This window comes from Diabrotica virgifera, chromosome 4, assembly GCF_917563875.1.
Source record: "Diabrotica virgifera virgifera chromosome 4, PGI_DIABVI_V3a".
NCBI lineage: Eukaryota > Metazoa > Arthropoda > Insecta > Coleoptera > Chrysomelidae > Diabrotica > Diabrotica virgifera.
This window is the reverse complement of record NC_065446.1, coordinates 245,429,064-245,452,474: the sequence shown is the minus strand read 5'-3', so window position 1 is coordinate 245,452,474 and position 23,411 is coordinate 245,429,064. Positions and strand designations below refer to the sequence as shown.

Sequence of the window (23,411 nt, the reverse complement as noted above, 5' to 3'; positions counted from 1 at the left end):
AATCAAAATTGTACAAAATTTAATTCTCTTCATTTTTGTATAGGTAAATATTAGTTGTAAAACTAATAATAAACGAGATAATTCAATAATTCAATAGTTATGCTACAACTGTCACTATTTTCCCCTCATAACTCGGAAAATATCGACCGCACGAAAAAAATTATAATAAATGAAATTATAGAAAATCGCATTTTAAACAATTTCAGTTTCTAGACTTTTGTCGAAAAATTGAAAATGGCGGAGATATTGAGCAAAAACGAGTCTCGTTTAAAATCAAGATGGCGGCTAACGCAACCGTGGAATTCAGTCGGGATTTTAAATTTATACTAATATTGACCCTCCCTAAAGATTAGAAAAATAAAATTTGGGGCCGCTCCTAATGCAAGGTCAAATGCTATCCCGACTGGGCTAGGTTGAATACACCCAAAACCGGACTAGTCCGAAAAGCTGCAAGCAAAGTTAGCATAGTTATGTTGATTGCCAAGATCCAGACCAGATAGGCATCGTAAGAAGAAGAACAAGAGGTTGTTATTTTTTTTTTAATAACAAAGTAGACTTCTTGGCAAATGGATGCTTCTTTTTGAGTTTCAAGAATTTTTGAAATGATATTTCGTAAGAGTTTAATAATTTTTAATAATTTTAAGTTTCGATAGACTATCAAGTTTGGAATTGTGGCAGTTATCATTTTTATCAAGTTTTATCAGTTCAAATATAACTTAATCACTACATTCCTAATATCAAGGTGGTTTATTGACCTACAGCCTTGGTTTCCTTTATCAAACCATATCTGGCGTGATTTCTTTATCAATTATCAATGGAAAGATGTGTAATGTATGACAGTAATGAAAATATAAAAGGAACGAAATAAGATTGCAAAATTATCTGTATTTCTTCAGATTAGATATTAATGTAACATGTATCTAAATATGGCACTAAAACAATGGAGAGAGTAAAATAATATTTAGAGTATCACCGCGCTTTAAAAAGGGCTCAAAAAATAAGAAGGAGGAATAACTAAATGCATCAATGCAGTTTTACCATAGATTATTTTAATAAACTAACCGATTCTTTGTTAGTTTTTTTTTTCGAAAACAACTTTACTACAAACATGCCAAAAATCAGTCATTTTTCTACCCATATACCTTTATGGATAGAATAACTTTTGTTTTTCTACCCATATAGAACCTAAAACTATTATTAAATTTGATAGTAGTACAGCGACTGTCTTGATTCCCTTTTCAGCAAAATTCTCATTTTTCTTGGCAATTTAGAGACTGAAAGTATTCCGTCAGAGAGAAACTATTTTTAATGTTATTATACAGGGTGTCCCGAAAAGATTGGTCATAAATTATACCACACATTCTGGGGTGAAAAATAGTTCGATTGAACTTAACTTACCTTAGTACAAATGTGCTCGTAAAAAAAGTTACAGCCCTTCGAAGTTACAAAATGAAAATCGATTTTTTTCAGTATATTGAAAACTATTAGAGATTTTTTATTGAAAATGGACATGTATCATTCTTATGTCAGGAACATCTTAAAACAAAATTATAATGAAATTGGCCCACCCCATAAAAATTTTATGGGGGTTTTGTTCCCTTAAACCCCCCAAACTTTTGTGTAGGTTCCAATTAATTAATTATTGTGGTCTTCTTCTTCACGTGACATCTCCGCGACGGAGGTTGGCAATCGTCATGGCTATTCTGATCTTAGATGCTGCTGCTCTGAATAGTTTGGTTGATGTGCATCCGTACCATTCCCTCAAGTTACGCAACCACGAGACTCGTCTCCCCCCCACACTTCCCTTGTCCAGAATTTTCCACTGTATAATCAACTGAAGTACCATTATTGTGGTACCATTAGTTAAACACAACGTTTTTAAAACTTTTTTGCCTCCTAGTATTTTTTCGATAAGTCAGTTTTTATCGAGATGCGGCTTCTCTTTTAATATATTTACATAAAAATTGTATGGGGATTTTGTTCTTTTAAACCCCACCAAAATGTTTGTGTACGTTCCAATTAAACTATTATTGTGGTACCATTAGTTAAACACAGTGTTTTTAAAAATGTTTGCCTCTTAATCTTTTTTTTTTTGATAAGTCACCTTTTATCGAGATGTGGCTTCTTTTTCAAAATGTACCTATTAATGTAAATTATAAATAAATTTTCACATTATATTAACAGACCTCTATAAGCGAATTTAACCATATACAAATATGTGGTGGATTCTAGAAATATTCAAAATATCTCGATAAACACTGTCTTATCGAAAAGTACTAAGAGACAAAACAGTTTTAGAAACATTGTGTTTAACTAAAGGTGCCACATAATAGTTTAATTGGGACGTACACAAAAGTTTGGGGAGGTTTAAGGAAACAAAACCCTTATAAAATTTTTGTCATCATCATCACTGGCTCGACAGCCCTTTCTGGGTCTTGGCCTGTTCCAGGATTCTTCTCCACTCTGATCTATTTCGTGCTTTTTTTCTCCAGTTTTTTATTTTTAAGGTTATTATATCATTTTCTATTTGTTCCAAATATCTCAGCTTCGGTCTTCCTCTTGTTCTTTTTCCTACTGGTATCTGTTGTAGTATTTTGTTTGGTATTTCGCCTTCTTCCATTCTTTCTACATGCCCCATCCAACGCAGTCGTCCTATTTTAATGAATGTTATGATATCCGGATCCTGGTTCAAAGTTGTACCTTCTTCGCCAAATTTCGTTTTCTTTTGTGCCCTTATATATCTGTCGCAAGATTTTCTTTCAAAGGTGGCTAGCAATGTTTCCTCTCTTTTAGTGAGTGTCCAGGTTTGTGCGCCGTATGTGAGTACCGGTCTTATTAAGGTTTTGTATATTTGGCATTTTGTTTTCCTTGCGACGTTATCTGATCTTAGTTGCCGAATTAAGCCATGGTAACTTTTATTGGCAATAAATATTCGCCTCTTCACTTCCTCTGCTACGTTATTATCAGACGTGACTAGGGATCCCAAGTATGTAAAGTTTTTTACCCACTCAATGTTTTATTCTCCTATTGTTATATTTTGTGGCTGCCTTATTTCTGTGTTTTTACTTACCTGCATGTATTTTGTTTTGTTCTGGTTGATTTTAAGGCCACTATTTTGTGCAGCTCGTTCTATTTGATTGAATGCCTCTATCTATCATGCCATACAATTTTTGTGGGGTGCACAAATTTCACTTTAATATTTTTTAAGATTTTACTGAAATAAAAATGCCACATTTTTTGAATAAAATCCATTTTCAATAAAAAATCTCTAAGAGTTTTCGATATATGAAAAAAAATCGGTTTTCATTTTTTAAATTCAAAGAGCTGTAATTTTTTTGTGTGCACTATTGTATATAGGTAAGTGAGGTTTAATCAACCTATTTTTGACCCCAGAATCTGTGGTATAATTTATGACCAATCTTTTCGGGACACCCTGTATAACAAATTCCTTAAAAACGAAGTTAGCAACTGCATAGGTATTGCTGCGATTAAAATTGTATTCTAAAGCTTTTTACTAGAATTTTGCAGGAATGTTAGGCTGAATTTCGAATCGAATCGATAGAGAATATGTAGAAAATATTTGCACTTTGAACAAAATAGTTCACATTCATTTAAGATTAATGCGCAGAATGCGCTTTTTGCCATATTTAAATAATTTACATAATTACATCAATAAAATGAAACTTTTCCACTTCTTTCGCTGACATGCTGCCCTAGACCATGATAAACGTAGGAAATTTGACATTTCTGTTAAGACAGTAAGGCTAAAAAGCTTTATTTTTCCTGCGAATAACTCGACTCCTACTGTCTCCAAATCGACTCCAACACAAACTTCAAATATGGATTCCTCACTCCATTGTATTGTATCCCATAGTGAATTTGTCCACCATCAATGCTCTTTTGACCATTTTAACCTATCTTTCTTGTGTTGTAATGTTAAGACTGGATTTTCATTAGTTTGAGATAGAATGAAAATTTACAAAAACAATTCCTATTGGTTTTTTCAACTTTATCAATTACTTTGTAAATAGCAAATCTTAACTTGTGGGCCTTTCGGTGACATTTTGATCTAGAAACGTGTCTTCTAACCAGCTTACTCCACACAACACTTAAATCTAGATAAATTGCACGTCGTTTTTTCACTATAATGCGTCTTAATACCCTTCGATCTGATTCGTTTATTTTACTTTTTTTACATTTACAGGTTTTCTGATGACAAAACCTGAGGTTTTGTATCTTCCAATTATGTTTCTTACCCTATACTGTGACAATTGAAACTATTCGCGATTTCCGAACTGGATTTTCCAGAATTAAAAAATCTATTGTAGATGGAACAAATAATGTTCTCATCCATAACTTTACCTCCACTCATTCCCATCGATAACTTTATCTCGACAAACGGCAATAAGTTTAATAATGTCACAAAATATTTTTGACAATTGTTTTGAAATAATTTTCCAGCTCTGATTTTAAAATAATTATGAATAAATCAATGTGTGTTAATGTAAGTAAGTGTTATGTATCAAAAGCCACGATTTAGCGATTTTTTATTATTGTTTAAAATAAATAAAAAAAAACCATAAGGGTAATGTTTTCAATAAATGTTAATAAAAAATGGAATAATAATTAACATGGAAACTTATAAAAATTTGTAGATTACCATTTGTCGATGGTAATCGCCAGAAACTGCAAATTCCAAAGGTTGGCCAAATGAAATGGGAAGGGGCTCGTAAAGATGATTTTTATTAAATGCCTTATTTAGAATGCCTATACCACAAAACGTTTACTAAACTTTATAATGACGAGAACTTAAAAATACGTATTCTCGCTTTGACAGTTATTATTTCAAAGTCTAATTATCATCTACATCTTACAGTGTGTATCTCATTGTCATTACCCTTACAGTAGGAAAAATGAAAGAATACCCATGAACGAACATATAAAACACGCTGTATTTTCCTGGGCAAGTACATGTAATAATTATTGTTACATGTAGTTGCATTGGACAATTTTCTTTGTGACACGGTGACAGGAAAATACAGCATGTTTTATATGTTCGTTCATGGGTATTCTTTCATTTTTCCGACTGTAGTTATTGTTGCAAGTATATTTTTATAAATAAAAAAAATTATAAGGTTAAATTTTAACATTGTAGAGATGATAGCAATTTGAAATCTGTAACATATATATTTTAAAAGAATAGATATTCAGTATTAAAAATCTATAAAAGTGTTTTTTATGATATCTTCTATACCTACACAAAATTATTATTAATATAATTCTAATTAGACCACTTATTATTTAATGAATGTTAAGGTAGATAAGGCTATCAACCAGCCCAATATCTTTGGAACCATGCCTTGAACTCGGATGTCGATTAAAACAAAAGGATAACACATTAATTAGCTATTTTTAATTAATATCCGACAAACATAAATAGACTGCAGACCAGTTTACTGAATTACTCCCGAGTACGATCTTGTAACGGTAGGAAATACAACATGTCATACACCAAGGTTCTCTTTGCTTTGACGCTGTGCGTACTGTTGTACACAGGTGCAGATGCTGTTAGATGCGAATGTTCAGACGCTGTGTGTTCCTGCCTGGATAAGTGTCCAAGGAACTATGGAGTACCTGCATAGTAAGTACTAACGTTTTTTATTAACCTTTTTATTTTTAATTTTTTTAATATGCTATACATATTGGTCTAGATTTTTTTCGTAATAATTGTCCTGCTGCATTTTTTATTATCTTTATTTCCTAATTATCTATTGTTTCCTTCTTCGTCTTATTCGGCTTTTTCCCATTATGATGCTTTTTGTCGTCTTTTCTTGTATATGGATTTCCCGAGTATTAATCGGTGGTTTGGATTCTTGCATATTCTCCTTGTCTGCATACTCTTACATCTTGAATTATTGATTTCAGGGTTTTCGTACTTATTATCAATAATTCATCTTTGGTTTCCCCTAGGTTTCTTCCATCTGTATTAATTATTCTAAAATCTTGTGTTGGTTAGGGCCAAATCGTATTCTCGGCATATTTTAATTAGCCGACTTCTATTTTCGTTTCTAATTTCGTCTTCTCCGAATTGTCCCTCAATATTTCATCTTCCTTTCCTACGTGACTGTTAAAATTTCCAAATAATACAATACCTTCATTCTCCTTTGCTTTATCTAGTATGTCTGTTAGTGCGTTGAAAAATTTTCCTTTTCCATTAAGGTAGAATTTTTCATGTAATATGTGTTAAGTAGTAGAATTTTATAGGATTTTTTTGTCTACTTTTTAATTCTATTAATATAGTTCTCGACTATTTTTTACCCATTTTCTACTCATGTTCTTGCCAGATTTCCCAACAAGCAGAATAGACAAGACGAAACGGCGGGTTCGTTGGAAAAGATATTCCCATGAGATTTTTTTTGCATAATCACATTCGTGAGACACCCCAGAATAAGGTTTAAGAAGTCGCCCACGCGAAAAGTGGTCCAATTTTTTTTAAGAATTTTTTTTATTTAAATCGTGAAAATTAATATTCTCGGCCCGAAGAATTTTTTTTTAGATTTTTCGGACCATTCTGGACAGAAAAGGTCTCTTATAATTTTTCGCTAAAGTTGATAGTGTTCCAGTTATAAGCAATTTAAAATTTGAAAAACGCGGAAATGGCCATTTTTAAGACTTAATAACTCGGTTAAAAATGATTATTATGAAAATCAGAAAGTGACTAAATCAAATTTAAAGCCCCCCTTCATGATCCTGAAGAAATTTGTGTCAATAATTTATTACTAAGCTGTTATTTTTAATTATTAATAATGAGTGGTAAGATCGTATTGACGCGGCTGTAAATGTGAGTGCGAGTGAGATGCGCCTTTGGACTGCCTGAACGGCATCTCTTTCGCACTCATCATGGACGGCCGCCTAATACGTGCATGCCGCTCCTTATTTTTACTTAAAAATAACAGCTTAATAATCAAATAATGACAAAAATTTTTTCAGGATCTTGTAGGGGGGGGGAGCTTTAAACTTTGACTTTGATTTAGTTATTTTCTGACTTTCATAGTAATAACGTTTAACCGAGTTATTAAGCCTTGAAAATCCATTTTTCGTTTTTTTCAATTTTAAAATGCTTTTACCTCGAAAATGATCAAATTTAGAGAAAAATTATAGGAGAAATTTTTTATCCAGAATGGCCCAAAAAACCTAAAAAAAATTTGTTTGGGTCAAAAATATTGATTTTTACAATTTGATGAAAAAAAATTGTTAAAAAAAATTTGGACCACTTTTCGCGTGGGCGACTTCTTCAATCTTTTTCTGGAATAACTCCACGAATGTGATTATACAAAAAAATCTCATGGGAATATTTTCTCCAAAGAACCCGCCGTTTTCGCCTTGTCTAGAATGTTTGTACGTAAACCGTTTTTGTACAGCAAGAATACAGAGTTCTTCAATATACTATGAAAGTCTAAATACTTTTCTAGTAAACGTATGTACTTTCTTGTATATTCTTAGTTCTTCTGGTTGATATACTACGTTACTTTTATAATCTATTAAGTACACTTTGAATATCAGTTTGGCCTAACTGAGTTTTGCCTGTCTTAAAATGATATTTGATTTCAAATTAACAGATTATTATATTTTTTTTTAGCTTTGTCTGCTATCTTTTTTTCCTCTCTTTTATGCTGAATGTTTTCACTCGAGTTTGCAATTTCCATCTTTGATGTATCGTCTAGTAGTTGGCCTTCCATTTTATTTTTGGTCTTTCTTTTTTTTTTTTTTTTTATTTACAATTTGCTTCAACCACAAGGGTTATTAGCAATGAACTGTATTTACATCAAATTACAAAATTTAGGTATATTAAATTTGGTTAATGAGTCCTATAGTACGTAAAAAATTAAGAGTCTTACATGAATTACTTTCACTTAAACAATCTTTAATTGTGGTTGGTAACTGTTGATGTTGCCGTTCTATAACGTAGAGGGGACAGTCTATTATTATATGTTGCACTGTTAGTTCACTATCACACACATAACACATCGGAGGGGCTTCCTTCTTTAATAAAAAGTCGTGGGTGATCTTCGTATGACCAAGTCGCAATCTGGACATGAGCACTTGGTCTCTTCTCTTTGTAGGATGTTTCGACGGTGATATACTTTGTTTGATTGTTCTTAATGTAGAGTTTGATTCGTTCCAATTTGTTTGCCATTTTGTCATGATCTTGTTTTTAAAATATTGCTTTAGATCAGTATGAACGCAAGTAGTTATGATGTCTGTTAAGGGATTCTCACTCGCATTTTTTGCTAATGTGTCAGCTTTATCATTTCCACTTATCTCGCAATGTGATGGTACCCAGAGGAACTGAACTAATCTTTGATTTTGTTGGCATATCAAGAGTTCCGCCTTAATTAAGAGGAGGATAGGATGTTTGGGGTATACCCGCCTCAAGGCCGTTAATGCACTTAGGGAATCGCTAATGATTATTGAGAATTTGATGTCATGTGTGTTAACAAACTTTAATGACTGGAGGATAGCAAAGAGTTCAGCTGAGAATATGGAGGTTTGGGGAGGGAGCTGGTAGGAACTGTTATAGTTATCTGTTGTGAAAGCCGCTCCTACTCCATTTGCAGATCTGGATGCATCGGTATAAATATGGATGTGATCATTAAAACCATTTAATATCTCTAATAATCTCTGATTGAAGATTTTTGCTGGTGTGTCACCTTTCTTGAATGCAGATAGGTTTGTATTACAAGCAGGGAGAGCAATTGTCCATGGTAATATGTGTTGGCTGACTTTAAAAGTATTGTAAGTGTGTGGAATTATTGTGTCTAAGCTCTGTAACGTTGCTCTCACTCGATGATAAAACGGAGGATCCAATCTTTTCCCACAATTAAATGTCGATGGAAATCTATCTGTAAATGTGTTTTTATAAACAGGTACATGTGGGTTAGTTGATACTCTTAAGGCATACATGAGGCTAAGGTATTCTCTCCTGAGTTGAAGGGATGGTTCGCCTGATTCAACATACATACATTCAACTGAGCTTGTGTAGTGTGCTCCCAGTGCAATTCTAATTGCTGAATTATGAACTGTGTCTAGCACTTTCAATAGTGAACCTTTGGCTGAGTTGTAGGCAACAGCAGCATAATCTAGTTTTGAACGAATTAGGGTTTTGTATACAGTCATAAGAGTTTGGAAATCGGCACCCCATTGTTTATGAGAGATACTTTTCATTAAGTTAAGGCCGTTTTGAACTGACAGACGGAGAGAGTGGATGTGGTGTTGCCAAGATAGTCGGCTATCCAGTTTTACTCCCAAGAAGTTGATCGATTCTGAATACTTTATTGGTAAATTTTTTAGGAAGAGTTTCGGTGGATTTACTTGTTTCTTTGGAGTTTTACTGAAGATCATTGCTTTCGTTTTAGTGGGTGAAAATTCTAGGCCAGTAGTATTCGACCAATTCTCTAGTTTGTAAATGGCTTGCTGTATATGGGTCGTCATTGTTGATATATTTTTACCACGACAGAATATAACAAGATCATCAGCAAATAGACGGGCTTTGACTAATGGGCTAAGTGACTTAGCGATGTCATTGATGGCAATAAGGAAAAGTGCAACACTAAGAGTAGACCCTTGAGGAATACCGTTTAATTGGATTTTAGAGTCTGAAAGAAAGTTGTCTATTCGAACTTTGAAGTTTCGCCTATATAAAAAATTATTAATAAACTTGATAATATTTCCTTTAATCGACCAACTTGACAGGATTCTTATGATATCTGATCTCCAGATTGTATCATATGCACGCGTTATATCAAAAAATACAGCCAGACATTCTTGACCACATCCAAATGACTCATGAATTACAGATTCAATATCCACTATGTTGTCTAATGTAGATCTGGACTTTCTAAATCCACTTTGTATAGGGCTAAGTAGCTGTCGATCTTCTAGGTACCACATTAGTCGGTTGCTTGCCATTTTTTCAAGTACTTTGCACATATTAGATGTTAGGGAGATTGGTCGGTAAGACTCTGGGTCCGATTTATTCTTGCCCTGTTTAAGAACTGGTACAATAATGGAATCGTACCAATCAATGGGGAAAACATTATTTGTCCAAATGAAATTATAAAGATCCAAAAGATATTGTTTTCCTTCCGTTGGCATAGCTTTTAAAAATGTCGTAGGGATGTTGTCAGGCCCTGGGCTAGTGTCTTTAACTTTGTTTAAAGTTTCTAACAGTTCATCCATCGTAAATATGGCATTTAGAGGTAAATTATTGTGGTCATCAAGATTTATACATGCATTATTAAATTTATTTTTATGGGCTAGGAAACTTGTAGATAGATTTTCGTCACTGCTATGTTGTTGGTATACGTTTGCTAGTACGGAGGCTATTTCTTGCTTAGTTGAATAAATATGGTTATGATGTTCTAGGTAATGAATGGTGTTAAATGATTTTTTCCCGTACATTCTGCTTATCATTTGCCAAACCTCAGAAGTCGGGGTAGATGAATTTAAAGATGATACATAATTTTTCCAGGCTTCTCTCTTACTCTTCTTTAAGGTGTATCTACAATACGCCCTTAATCTTTTGAATTCTAGCTGGTTATTTAAAGTTGGGTGCCTTCTTAATTTATAAAACGCCTTTTTTGACTCTTTAATTGCTGCTTCGCAGTGGGAATTCCACCACGGGACTGGAGCACGTTTTTTTGGAAATTTTGAATAACCTATGGACTCGTGAGCTATTGACGTTAAAAACTGTACGAGATGGAGTACTTTGGAGTTAATATCAATGTCTGTATCAAAGGGCTGAACCAACTGAGAAATTTTTTGTGAAATTAAAGAGGAATATAGAGACCAATCTGCATTTTTCAGACACCATTTATTGGATGGAATTGATGAGGAGATATGGTTATTGTTCGTAATTAGGATAGGAAAATGATCGCTTCCATGCAAATGGGATGTCACATCCCACGACAGAGTTGGTTGTAAGACAGGGTCACAGAGGGATAAATCTATTGGGGATCCATTGCCGGTGGAAATATTGAACCTTGTGATTCTTCCATCGTTAAGGATATTCATATTAGAATCTGTAACAATTTGTTCGATTTTACGTCCCAAGGAATCTGTTTTTTTACCTCCCCAAAGTATATTGTGGGCATTAAAATCGCCTAATACAATACGCGGTTCTGGAATTTGATTGAAGAGTTCAGTTATTTCTTTTATGGACGGGTCTAAGTTCGGAGGAAAATAAATATTACATATATTGACTTTGTGGGGGCCTCTTATAGATACTGCTGTTGCCTCCAACTCAGTTCTTAAACGTATTACTTCGGTATTAAATGAGTTATGGACATATATTACTACTCCCCCACTAGCATGGCTAGCAGTTATTCTGTTCTTATAGTACGGAGTATAGTTTCTTAAATTATGACAGTTATCTTCTTTGAAGTGGGTTTCTTGTAGGCATATTACAGATGGTTTAAACTTAGCTATAATTAATTTAAGTTCTTCTAAATGGGTGTAATACCCATTTAGGTTCCATTGCAGTATACAGTTGAATGTTGTATTAAATTTCAGCAGAGGCGTCGCTGCTGTATTCACTGTGATCAGTAGAGAAAGCGGATAATAATAGCTGTTTATTAATCTTAGTTTTTAATCTTGTACAGCGACTTTTCAGATACTTGGGAGTTAATGCTGGATGGATTTTAGTTAAAAAATTGAGTAGTCCTTCGATATCTTCTGTATACGTTTTTGCAATGCTGAGAGGATCTGCAGAGCCGTATGCATTTTCAAAGAAATCAATTAGTTCTTCCTGGGTTAAATATCCGTTGTCAGAATTATCTTGGAAAAAAGAACTAGTGCATTTAATAAGATCTTCTGCTAAAGTCTTATTATCTTCAGGAATAGTTTTTGCTTTCTTAGATTTACGCAGAGGTTCTTTAAATGGGTTCTGGTCTACTGATGTTGAAGGAGACGTTATTTCTGACACCGCTCGTTTAGACGATTGAGTGTCAGAGGGTGTAGGAGGTTGATTTTGGCTGTGATTATTCATTTCAACATTATCTGGCTGGATAGGTGTTTGAATGGGATTTGAATCAAATAGAGAAGTATTGGTTGTTTCTTTTGATTGTGGACTGGTGGATTGTTGCGAAGATTGTGAAGGATGGATAGTTGGCTGAGCATCTGTTATGATAGGGTGGCAATTTTGGATATAATTTGGTTGAGCAGTAGGTGATGAATTTTCGATAGATGCTTGAGTGTTTGTATTTTTTTTGCACTGAGAGGCTAGATGACCTTGTTCTTTACAAATGTAACAAGACTGTTTTTCAAGTGAAAAATAAATTCGATAATTGATTTGTTCATAGTTAATTAATATAGACTCAGGAATATTTTCCAGATTTTTAGGAGAAATGTAAGTATAGCGTCGGAAACTCAAGATATGCTTAAATAAAGAGTTAGTTGTACCTATTCTTAGAAAATCCAATGGAGTTATTTGATGAATTGCAAAATTTTGTAGTTGAGTCTCTATAATACTGTGAGGTATTGATGGGGGGACATTAGAAATTATCAGTTTTTCGCTTGGTGTGACTAACTTCCTGGCTTGGATACGTTCCTGATTGATTACTATTGTTCCATTATCTGTTCTTAAAAATTCGGTGACTGTTTCTTCAGTAGTAAAATATACGCAAATACGATCGTTTACAATCCTGGAAATGGCGAGAATTTTATTGGGATCGACTTTAGTTGCTATGGCATTTAAATAATCTTCAATTTTTGTATTTGGAAGTGAATTGAATAAAATGGCTTGGTTTTTGCTTGCGAATTTTTTGTTAGGTTGAGTCAGAGCGGTTGAATATAATTTTGATTGATTGGATGGATTAATGACATCTTGAGAATTTTGAAGTTCAGAAGATCTCTCCTCTGAAATTTCCTGCATATTGGGCCTATGTTGCCTGATTACGGCCCTTGTGCTTGGACAGGTTCATTAGTAATTAAGCTACTTAATTACCTCGTTACTGGTATTTATAACCGTTGTTTACTGTTTGTTGATTAAAAAATAGTAATAAAGATGATCTAACTTACAGTTTGATCCCAAAATCGGATTAAGCACTATATAATACACTATTATACCAACTTTGATAATTTTCTAACAAGTAAAACCACCTTAATTTTGATAAAAAACTAAGAGCTAATCGGAAACACTGTTTACTAGTTAAGAAACCAGTTTCGAATCATTTTTTTTGGTCTTTCTCTTGGTCTGTTTATTACTAGTTTTAAGTTTGTTATCTTCTTAATTAATGTGCCTTCTTCTCTTCTCTCTATGTGTCCAAACCATCTCAGTCTTTATGATTTAATAAATTTTACTATATCGTCACCTTCGGTTATATTTGATATTTAATATTTATATCTTCTTCAGTTGATTTCTCTTGATGATTAGTCCTTCAATGTTATTCCAGTCAGTCTTATTAGCTTTGAGCTGATATTTCCATCTTTATCGTTTCTTTTAATAACCGTTATCGGTATATTCTGTTGGAGGCCTGTTGAAAATCGATGAACAATATAATATATAATTCTGTCATGATCGTAGCTTTTTTCGATGATTTGCATTAATATGTGTACTTCGGCTATTGTTTATCTCCCTTTTCTAAATTCCTGTTGATAGTGTACTATGCTGTTTCTATGTAATACCTTAGTAGGTTTCTTATGATTTTGGTGAGGATCTTTTGCATTGTGATACATACATAATACCTCTATAGTTGTTGTTGCACTTAGTTAAATTCTCTTGCTTAGAAATTGGTGTAATGCATCCGTTTTTATATTCTACATGCATGTTTCCGTATATAGTCCAAGGCTCTAAATAGTTTTTTCTTCTTCTCAAAATAGTAGTCTTATTTTTCTTTCTAGGATGTGCTAGATTTTTCCAATCCTGTAACGTAAAAATACCATATTTTATTTTACTGAGCCCACCCATTTTCTTAAAAGGCATCCTCTTTTCTTCTGGAACAGCTTCAGTATTTTTTATTAATTCTTTATAAGTTCTCTCTTCGCTCGAGACTCTCCTCTTTTAAACTTCCGTATGTTCTTCAAAGTATTTTCTTCTTCTGCAAAGTATATTTCTTTAACCTCAATATGTTTACTCTTACTACTTTAATACCTTAAGTAATCATTCTTACTACCTTAAGTCATTATTTTTACGAATTCTTTGTTCCCCTTATTTCTATTTGTTAATAGCGTTGCTCCTAATTAATCAAGTTTTTCAACAATTGCGAACTTATGATCCTTTAGACGAGCGGTTCTCAAACTTTTTTAGTCGCGGCACCCTTGTAGGGCTAAAAATATTTCGAGGCACACCAACCCTTGAAGCGATTTGGGAAACGACAAAAATGAAAAAAAATACAATTCTGAGACTCATTTGATTTCAATATAGCTAAACTGTATTTCAGATCAATAAAATACAGTACATTTGACATTAAAATATCCTTACTTAATGCAATGAATGAATGAAACTGTTTCGATGATGTTTTCATTATATCCTTTATAATTATGGGAATCTTTGTAAGCTTGACCCTCAAATCCCTTGATGCTTGAAGTTTGCATCTGTATTTTTTGTTTTTGATGTAAGCATATGCGGAGAAAGAAGACTCACAAAAATAAGTCGATGTGAAACATACAAGTTTTTTCACAGCAACCTTGCCAACAACATTATTTTCTGAATATACCTGCATCCAGAACTCTTCTTGACTTCCTTCACGGTATTTGAGTTTTAAACTGCTATCTTCGCTGATCTTAAGTAGATTTTGAAAAACTTCATTTGTCATTCTGACAGGTCTATTTTTTTGGGTCGAACGAAAACGAGTCCATCATCAGCTATACAGGGTGTCCAGAAACTCTACCGACAAACAAAGACAGGAGATTCCTCAGTTAATTTTAAGACAATTTAACCCAATTCATCTAGTTCGAAAATGCTTCCTAAAGGAGCTAGAGCTATCTGAAGATGGCTCCTGGTAATTAGTTTTTCTTAAATATCTCCAGAATTCTTCTATTTAGAAAATCGAAAATCGGTTCACATATGTATCTTCCAGAGATAGATCGATTTCATCCATTGCAAATTTCTAGTATTAGTCATAGGCGTCCGTTTTGGGTAGGGCGACAGTTATATTATCGCATAACCTTTTTGTTTTTAATTTTTAAGCATTTTTGAGTCTGGATTATTAAAATGTAAGGTATTATAGTACTAAAACGTACTCTCACTTTAAGTCGGTAGGATACACCGTTTTCTAGAAAAATCGATTTGAAAATTTTTCGTTTTTTGAATATAAAAAAAATTATTTTGAAAAACGAAAACTGGTACGTTTATTTATATTCCGGAGACGAATCGATTTCAATAATTTCGAATTTCTAGTACCGGTGATATGCGTCCGTTTTGGGTAGGCCAAGGGTTATTTTATCGCATAATATTTGGTCTTTAATTTTTAAGATTTTTTGATACTAAATTATTCAATTATGAGGTATCCTAGTACTAAAAGTTACTCTTGCTTTAAGTTGGTAAAATACACCGTTTTTTGTGAATTTTTTTTCATTTTTTTTAAATTCAGGTAACAAAAAATTTTTAAATCGATTTTTCTAGAAAACGGTGTGTTCTACCCACTTAAAGCAAAAATACCTTTTAGTACTGGAATACCTCACAATTAATAATCCAGTATCAAAAATGCTTAAAAGTTAAAGATAAATAAGTTATGCGATAAAATAACCGTCGCCCCACCCAAAACGGACGCCTATGACTGGTACTAGAAATTCACAATGGATGGAATCAATTTATCTCTGGAAGAGAAATATGTGTACCAATTTTCGTTTTTCTAACTAGAAGCGTTCTGGAGGTATTTAAGAAAAACTAATTACAAGACGCTATCTTCAAAGAGCTCTAGTTCCCTTAGGAAGCATTTTCGGACTAGGTGAATTTGGTTAAATTACCTTAAAGTTATCTGAGGAATCTCCTGTGTTCGTTTGTCGGTAGAGTTTCTGGACACCCTGTATAAGTCATCTGAGTCAATGTCAGGAAAATAGTTTACAATACTTTCTTCCAAACCTTGCAAATGAGCAATAACAATTTCAAAGAAGTTCGTTTGAGGATTGATTTCATTTGTTATAACAAATTCCTGTAATCGAGACAAACTATAGTCAAAATGTTTCGATTGGATAGTGGCGCAGCGGCCGGTTGTTCGACTTTTCTTAAATGTTCAATGTCACCCTCGGCAATTGCTTGAGGCACCCCAGGGTGCCGCGTCACCCACTTTGAGAAACTCTGCTTTAGACGAAGCAACGAAGCAATAAAAAGCCCAAAACCTGGAAATTTTGTGCAGTAGGATGAATCGTCATGCAACTTTTTGCATTCAATTCGAGAGAGTGTCGCAATTTTGTGAACTAAATTGATCTCCGGCAAAAAAATTTGTGCATGAGAAAATGCATTTTCAAAGTGCAAATTTCAAAATTTAGTACTCAGGAAATATGGACGGAAATGAGTTTAATTTTTATATTTGGGGTTTTGGAGGTCAGTGAACACAAATTTCATGACGGCGATGGTTTCCGAGGTACCTGGTGCCCAGGATGGAGCCCGTCCCTGGGACGATCGAATAATTCGCGGGACGATCGAATAATTCGCGAAATGAAGATTGGATAAAAAAACTGAAAAATACGCGTTTAATGTTTTTCAAAAATCTATCGATTTACACTAAAGACTACCCCCCCACTCCATCCCCTGGAGGTGGGGTGGGGGTAACTTTAAAATCTTAAATGGGAATCCCCATATTTTATGGCAGATTTGGATTCCTCATGAAAAAATTAGTAATATTTATTTGAAACATTTTTTAGAATTGTTAATAGATGGCGCTAAAAAATAGTGTTTCTTCGATTATAGCGCCATCTATCCATAATTCTAAAATATGTCTCGAATAAAAGTTAATTATTTTTACCTAAGGAATCCAAATCTGCAATAGCAAGCAAGCAAGCATATTGATTAAACCCGATCCGTGAGACTTGTTCACCCTTTTTAAATTACGTTCGGGTGTAAAAATTCATTGGAGCAAAGTGTTTTAACCCGTGCCTATGGCAGGAGTCACTCCACCCCGCTCCAATGCTCCAGGCCATCCCTTTCCCCCCCATAGCACGCTGATGCGCGATGGGGGCACAACTATCAGCCAAATGCTCTTCACATGGGAATCCTGGGTAATAAGATTCCAATGTGGTGTCCTAATCGGTATTGAAAATTAGGCCAGCGTGAAGCGCTTTTAGCCTGTGACTACTAGTGATTTGTCCGTGGTATTGTTTTTGCTTGCTTGGGTCCCAGGCTTAAGGCCTGGTCCCAATTTGAAATTATTCTGAAATGTATCTTATCTTACCTTTATTTTTATCTCTTTTACGCTGTCGTTGTTGTATAGAGCTAGGAACTGTCCACTTTTATTCCAGTATTTGTTGTTTCGGTCGTCTGTGTTTCCATCGGTGAAAAGCGTCGTACCCTAGTATCTCTCGCAGTATAGGACTTGGATGATTTTTTAATTCTGGGAATTTTATCCTGGCTCTTTCTTTCATGGTGTCGATGGCTCTTATTTGTTTTAGATCTCTGAATAGATGTCTCTCTGCTACGTATTTAGTTACGTTTATTGCTTCCCTTAGGCTGTTGTTGTGTGCCGCTTGGATTTTCTTTTTTGTTGTATTGCATACTTGCTCCATGCGAGAGATGCGTATGTCAGTATCGGGATTATTATGCTGTTTATAAGTTTTATCTTTGTTTTTGTTTTTAATTTGCTTTTTCTTCCCGTTAAACCTCTTATTGACGCTTTAGCAGCATTTGCTTTTTGTACTGTGGCCTCTGCGTGTTTTTGGAATGTGAGGCCTTTATCCATTATTACACCCAGGTATTTTGCGTTGTCTTTCCACTCGATGGGGTTATTTAATATCGTCAGTTGTTCTTCTGGCCGTTCTCTTCTTTTCTTAAACATTACCGCTTGTGTTTTCTCTGAGTTGATGGCGATTTTTCATTTAATGCACCATTCTTCGATGTCTTCTAGTGCTGTTTGTAGGTTGTTGTTATGTCGATATTTCTGTGTTTGGCCGCTATTGCTGTGTCGTCTGCATAAATGCTTAAAATTGTACCAGGTGTTCTTGGTATGACTGCAGTGTATATTGAATACAGTAAAGGCGACAATACTGCTCCCTGTGGCACCCCTGCTTCAGGGGTTCCGAGCTCTGACAGGACTTGTCCTATCCGAACTCTGAACCTTCGTCCGCGTAGGTACGAATGAATCAGTCTCGTCATTACCTCACTGTATCCATACTCTCTCATTTTGTATATTAGGCCTTTATGCCACACTCTATCGAAAGCTTTGCTCACGTCCAGGAATGCTGCACCTGTGTATTGTTTGTCTTTAAATCCAGCTGCTATATACTCTGTTAGTCTGAGTACTTGTAACTCGCTGGAGTGTTCTGCTCTAAAGCCGAACTGTGCTTCTGGGATGATTTCTAGCCTGTTCGTCTCAGCAATTTCCAAGAATCGTTTTTTAGATCATAGCGCCATCTTGCCATAATTTGAAAAAATATCTCGAATAAAATTTACTTATTTTTTACGTAAGAAATCCAAACCTGCAATAAAAAATGGGGCTCCTATTTAAGATTTTAAAGTTATAATCCACCCCACATCCAGGGGGTGGAGTGGAGGGTCGTGTTTTATATTATTTGATATGTTTTTAAAAAAGATAAAAGACGTATTTTTTGGTTTTCTATTTGGAAGTGTATTTCTCGATATATTAAACCGTTTCTATAATTTACCTATGGTATCACGAAAAAATCGTTTTTTCCGATTATAGCGCCATCTATACACAATTCTAAAAAATGTGTCGAATAAGAGTTGCTTACTTTTACGTAAGCAATCCAAATCTGCAATAACAAATGGGGTTTCTATTTAAGATTTTAAAGTTACCCCCACCCCATCTCCGGGGGTGGAGTGGCGTGGTCGTGTTTAGTGTCATTCGATAGATTTTTGAAAAATATTAAACACGTATTTTTCAATTTTTCGATCCAATCTTCATTTCGCGAATTATTCGATCGTCGCAGGAGATGAGTTCCACCCTGAGCACCAGGTACCTCGGAGACCATCGCCGTCATGAAATTCGTATTCAGTGACCTACAAAACTCCCAAGTATAAAAATTGAATTCATTTCCGGCAATAGTTCCTAAGTTAGTTAAAAATTTCCTAAATTTTTTATTTTCCATCTCTTCGAGATGCACTTTAAAGATGCTTTTTCTCATGCACAAAAATTTTTGCCGGAGATCAATTTAGTTCACAAAATTGCCTGACACTCTCACAAATCGAATGCAAAAGTTGCATGACGATTCATCATACTGCACAAAATTCCTAGGTTTAATGCTTGGTTGCCTCGTCTACTTAAAAAACCTTCTTAAATGATTTGAATATCTTCTAATCAATATACATTTTGTTTTTGCGAATTTATTTCTTAGCCATACTTTCTGGTTTCCCTCTCTAATCTTTAAAAAAATATTTTTCAATGGATCTTCTTTTGATTAAGACAAGATTATTTACATATCCTATATATATTGATGCCTGTGATAATATATTGAACCTCTAGTGTTGCTTTGGTTATTCCTTTTTCGAAAAAATTTCTGTAAAATTAAATTTTAAAATATTGTCGATAAAGATTGTCATATTTGGTTATCTGGTTGTATGCCACATAGTATTAGGCCAGTGTTGATATTAAAACAACCTGAGACAGGTACCTCTATCATAATTTTACTTTTAGTGTCACTGAGTATGCCTTTAGTTAACCTTATTATTTTTTTGTGAAAATTTAAAATATTTTAGTGCTTTAGAAATTTTCTTGTGCTAATTATATCATACATCTATCGCCAATCGATAAAAAATATGTTTAGTGCTAAAATAAGATCGTACGAGCTAGATAAGATGTTCAAATATGGTTTGTTATCGCCTAGATTATCTGCAACCTTGGTTTAAATTTGTTTCTTATCGATTTAACCAAAGATTTATAATATAGTATATCTTTTTATAATATTACCTATAATTTTTACATTGTGCAAGTCCCCTGTTTTGTGTATTTTGCAAAGGATTTCCTCTTATTGCTGTACCGATTGCCAGTTTATATCTGTCATATACTTATAGGAAAAATTTACACACAGAGAATTTTTTGTCACAATTTTTGTTCTCGGAATTCTTTTACTTCGCTATTGTTGGTATATTCTTGTTGTTGACTTCTTGTTGTTAGTATTGGTAGCCAAAGCCTGCTACATTGTGCTGATGGAGTTGCCACAATTTTTTTTCTTTGAGTAAGATAAGGACTCCTTCTTTGATGTTTTTATTTTTCATGTCTGTTTCTTTTATAGAAAAAAGCGGTCAGAAATGCACGAATAGACAACAGCGGAAATAGTTTTAATAAATCATCCCCAATTTTGGCATATGTAGATGGTGTGGATCTAGTTGCCCCCACAGCAAGCTAGAAGAAACCTATACCACCTTCTCAAGTGCCTCAAAAAATATTGGCCTGCAAGTAAACGAGGAGAAAACTAAGATTATGGCATCAACACCGAACAATAGAGCCAGAAACATCGGTCACCAATTCACGGTTATTAACTCTACCTTTAAAGTGGTGGACAAATTCACATACTTAGGCTCCCTGATCACCAAGGAGAACGTTATGACGGAAGAAATCACGAAAGATAATCCTAGCAAACAAATGCTATTTTGGACTAAGTAGACATATGAGAAGCATAAACTTAAGTGAAAAGACAAAAATAGCCATATATAAAACCCTTACACAACCAGTGTTAACATATATGGATCGGAGACATGGACCATCTCCAAGGAAGATGAAAACCTCCTGCTTATATTTGAACGAAGGATCCTGAGAGTAATATTCGGTGGCATTTGTGAAAATGGTGTTTGGAGGAGGAGGTACAACTAGAGGTATACCACAGATATAAACATCTATTTGGTGGTAAATAGGTAGTACCTCTTATAAGAATAGGAAGACTAAGATGGGCAGGACATCTAGCAAGATCACAGCAGAACAACCCTCCTAGAAGAATCCTTATGTCACAACCTGTGGGAAGTAGAAATAGGAGTAGGCCAAAACTCAGATGGAAGGATGGTGTGGGGTGTGGGTGCGGATGGGAGAAAAATAGGCGCAGCAAACTGGCAACGGTTGGCAATGGATAGGACTGACTCCCGTAATAAACTTGGAAAGGTCGAGGCTCTTTCATAGGCCTATAGCACCATTGATGGTGATGATTTTTCTTTTATGACTATCGATGCATTTTTCCATTTTACTCGGTGCTCGTTGTCCCACGCATGTTTGGATATCTACATGGTATTTTCTAGATGCAGTCTTTGGATCTTTCTTGTGTGCTGTGTTGTTTTGAACGTTTTTGTGATGTTGAACTTGTTTCCTATTCTTTTCATTTTTTTGATAAGCCCTTTACATATGGTATTGTGATATTTGAGTCCCTTGTAGTAAGTGCATACCACAAGTGTTATGTTGTTTATTTTTTATCAATCATGTGGAATTCCTTATTTGTAAATGATAATGGGTAGTCATTTTTAGTTAAAACCTTTGTTAGCAGGTTTTTTCTTCCTGAAATGCATTTTCATTGGAGTATATCGTGGGCGTACTGGGAAAATCCACTAACTCCACTTTTTTTCAATTTTGACATTTTAATACCATTAAATCCACAAACATCAATATGTTAGCAGGAAAAACCGTATATCTCCAAATTCGTCATCCACCGTGCTTAAATCGGTACATTCCATGAAAGAAAATCAACTAACTCCATCTTTTTCTAAGTTTTCGTGAATAAAATAATGTTTTTCCAAATAATTATTTGTACATATATTATGTGCATACCACCTATGGTTAATATCCTTCAAAATCATATCCAGGTACCAAAACTTGAACAGCCAGTGTACCCGATTTTTAAGAGGTAAGCCATAAGATCCACCGAAATACAAAGATAAGAATCTATAAAACCTTAATTCGACCAACAGCATGCCATGGCAGTGAAACATGGGTCATAAAAGAAACATTCAAAAGCAAACTCAACACATTCGGAAGGAGATATACTAGGGCCTGTGAGGAGAATACTAGGACCTGTGAGGGTAAACGGAATCTTCAGAAGTCGATACAACAACGAGCTTTATCAACTTTACAAGGAAAAACCCCTGTCAGACTTCATTAGAATACAAAAATTGCAATGGGCCGGACATGTGATAAGAATGGGAGAGGATAGGCTACTGAAAAAAGCACTGAATGCTAGAATGCAGGGAAAGAGACCGGTTGGAAAGCCAAGAAAGCGCTGGGAAGACACAGTAAACAGCGACGCACACGCCCTTTTAGGACTCCGTGTATGGAGAAGAGCAGCCACAGACAAGCAAGGGTGGAGGCAAAAAATAAAGGAGGCCAAGGCTCAATTTGAGCTGTAGTGTCGTAGAAGAAGAAGAATAAGAAGACATAAGGTATAATAATGTTTAAATGCATTTTTCTCAAAACTATACTTTTGTGAGTTAGTGGATTTTCCCAGAAGGCCTACGATATGCTTGTAACTCTATCATATAGGGATAATAATCCATTTTTTGAAGTTAACGTTGTGGTTGGAATCGTAATATAATTATCTGTTGGTATGAATGGTTTTCTGGAGGCTTACTTTCTTTGGTTGTATATCCACTGTCTTCTTTTAAATTATACTGAATAGACCGTATAATCTCGGCTCGAAAAGCTTTTATGAAAACAATATCCTATTTCCCTTTTGCATTTGATTGACGAACTAATTTGAAATTACTTTTTTAGTGACATCGACTGCCCATCAGCCTCTCAGACTTGCTGTATTAAGAATCCCGAAAACCCTGCGTCTGGAGAACTAGAAGATATTATGTCACTATACAGATTTTACGAAAGACAAGAAGAGCTTGCACAAGAAATTGCAAACAGAAACTTTTAAATATATGTATTATTAGATGTTTTAAAACAGTCATTAATTAAGCCAGTTTATTAAATTGATTATTTCTTAATAAATAGTATTTTTATTGATATCTTTTTCCCCATAAATATTCATTATATAAATCAACAGTTGGACAGAATATATAGAATTACTTGTTATTTTTAACCACCATAAACATTTTGATCGCAGTACTTGGAATTCTATTTTCTTGATATATTTTTGAACCCGTCCTTAGAGCCCGTTCACATGACAGACGCTTAACGCGCGTTTTGATAGCGCGCGATTACAACTACATACATCTCACAATAAAACACTGAAAAACGTTTGTTTTCTATACTTCCACAAAATTTATTACAACTATGTTATTACTACAGCTGTTTCGGCAAAGTGCCTTTCTCAAG

At 34.3% G+C, this 23,411-nt stretch overlaps 1 long non-coding RNA gene across 1 annotated transcript; it reads left to right on the top strand.

Moving 5' to 3' along the window:
* Positions 1–5,417: 5,417 nt before the first annotated feature.
* LOC126884116 (uncharacterized) lies at positions 5,418–23,084 on the top strand. Its single transcript, XR_007697861.1, has 2 exons — positions 5,418–5,641; positions 22,860–23,084. It is a non-coding gene; the product is annotated as an uncharacterized LOC126884116 (long non-coding RNA).
* The last annotated feature ends 327 nt before the right edge of the window (positions 23,085–23,411 follow it).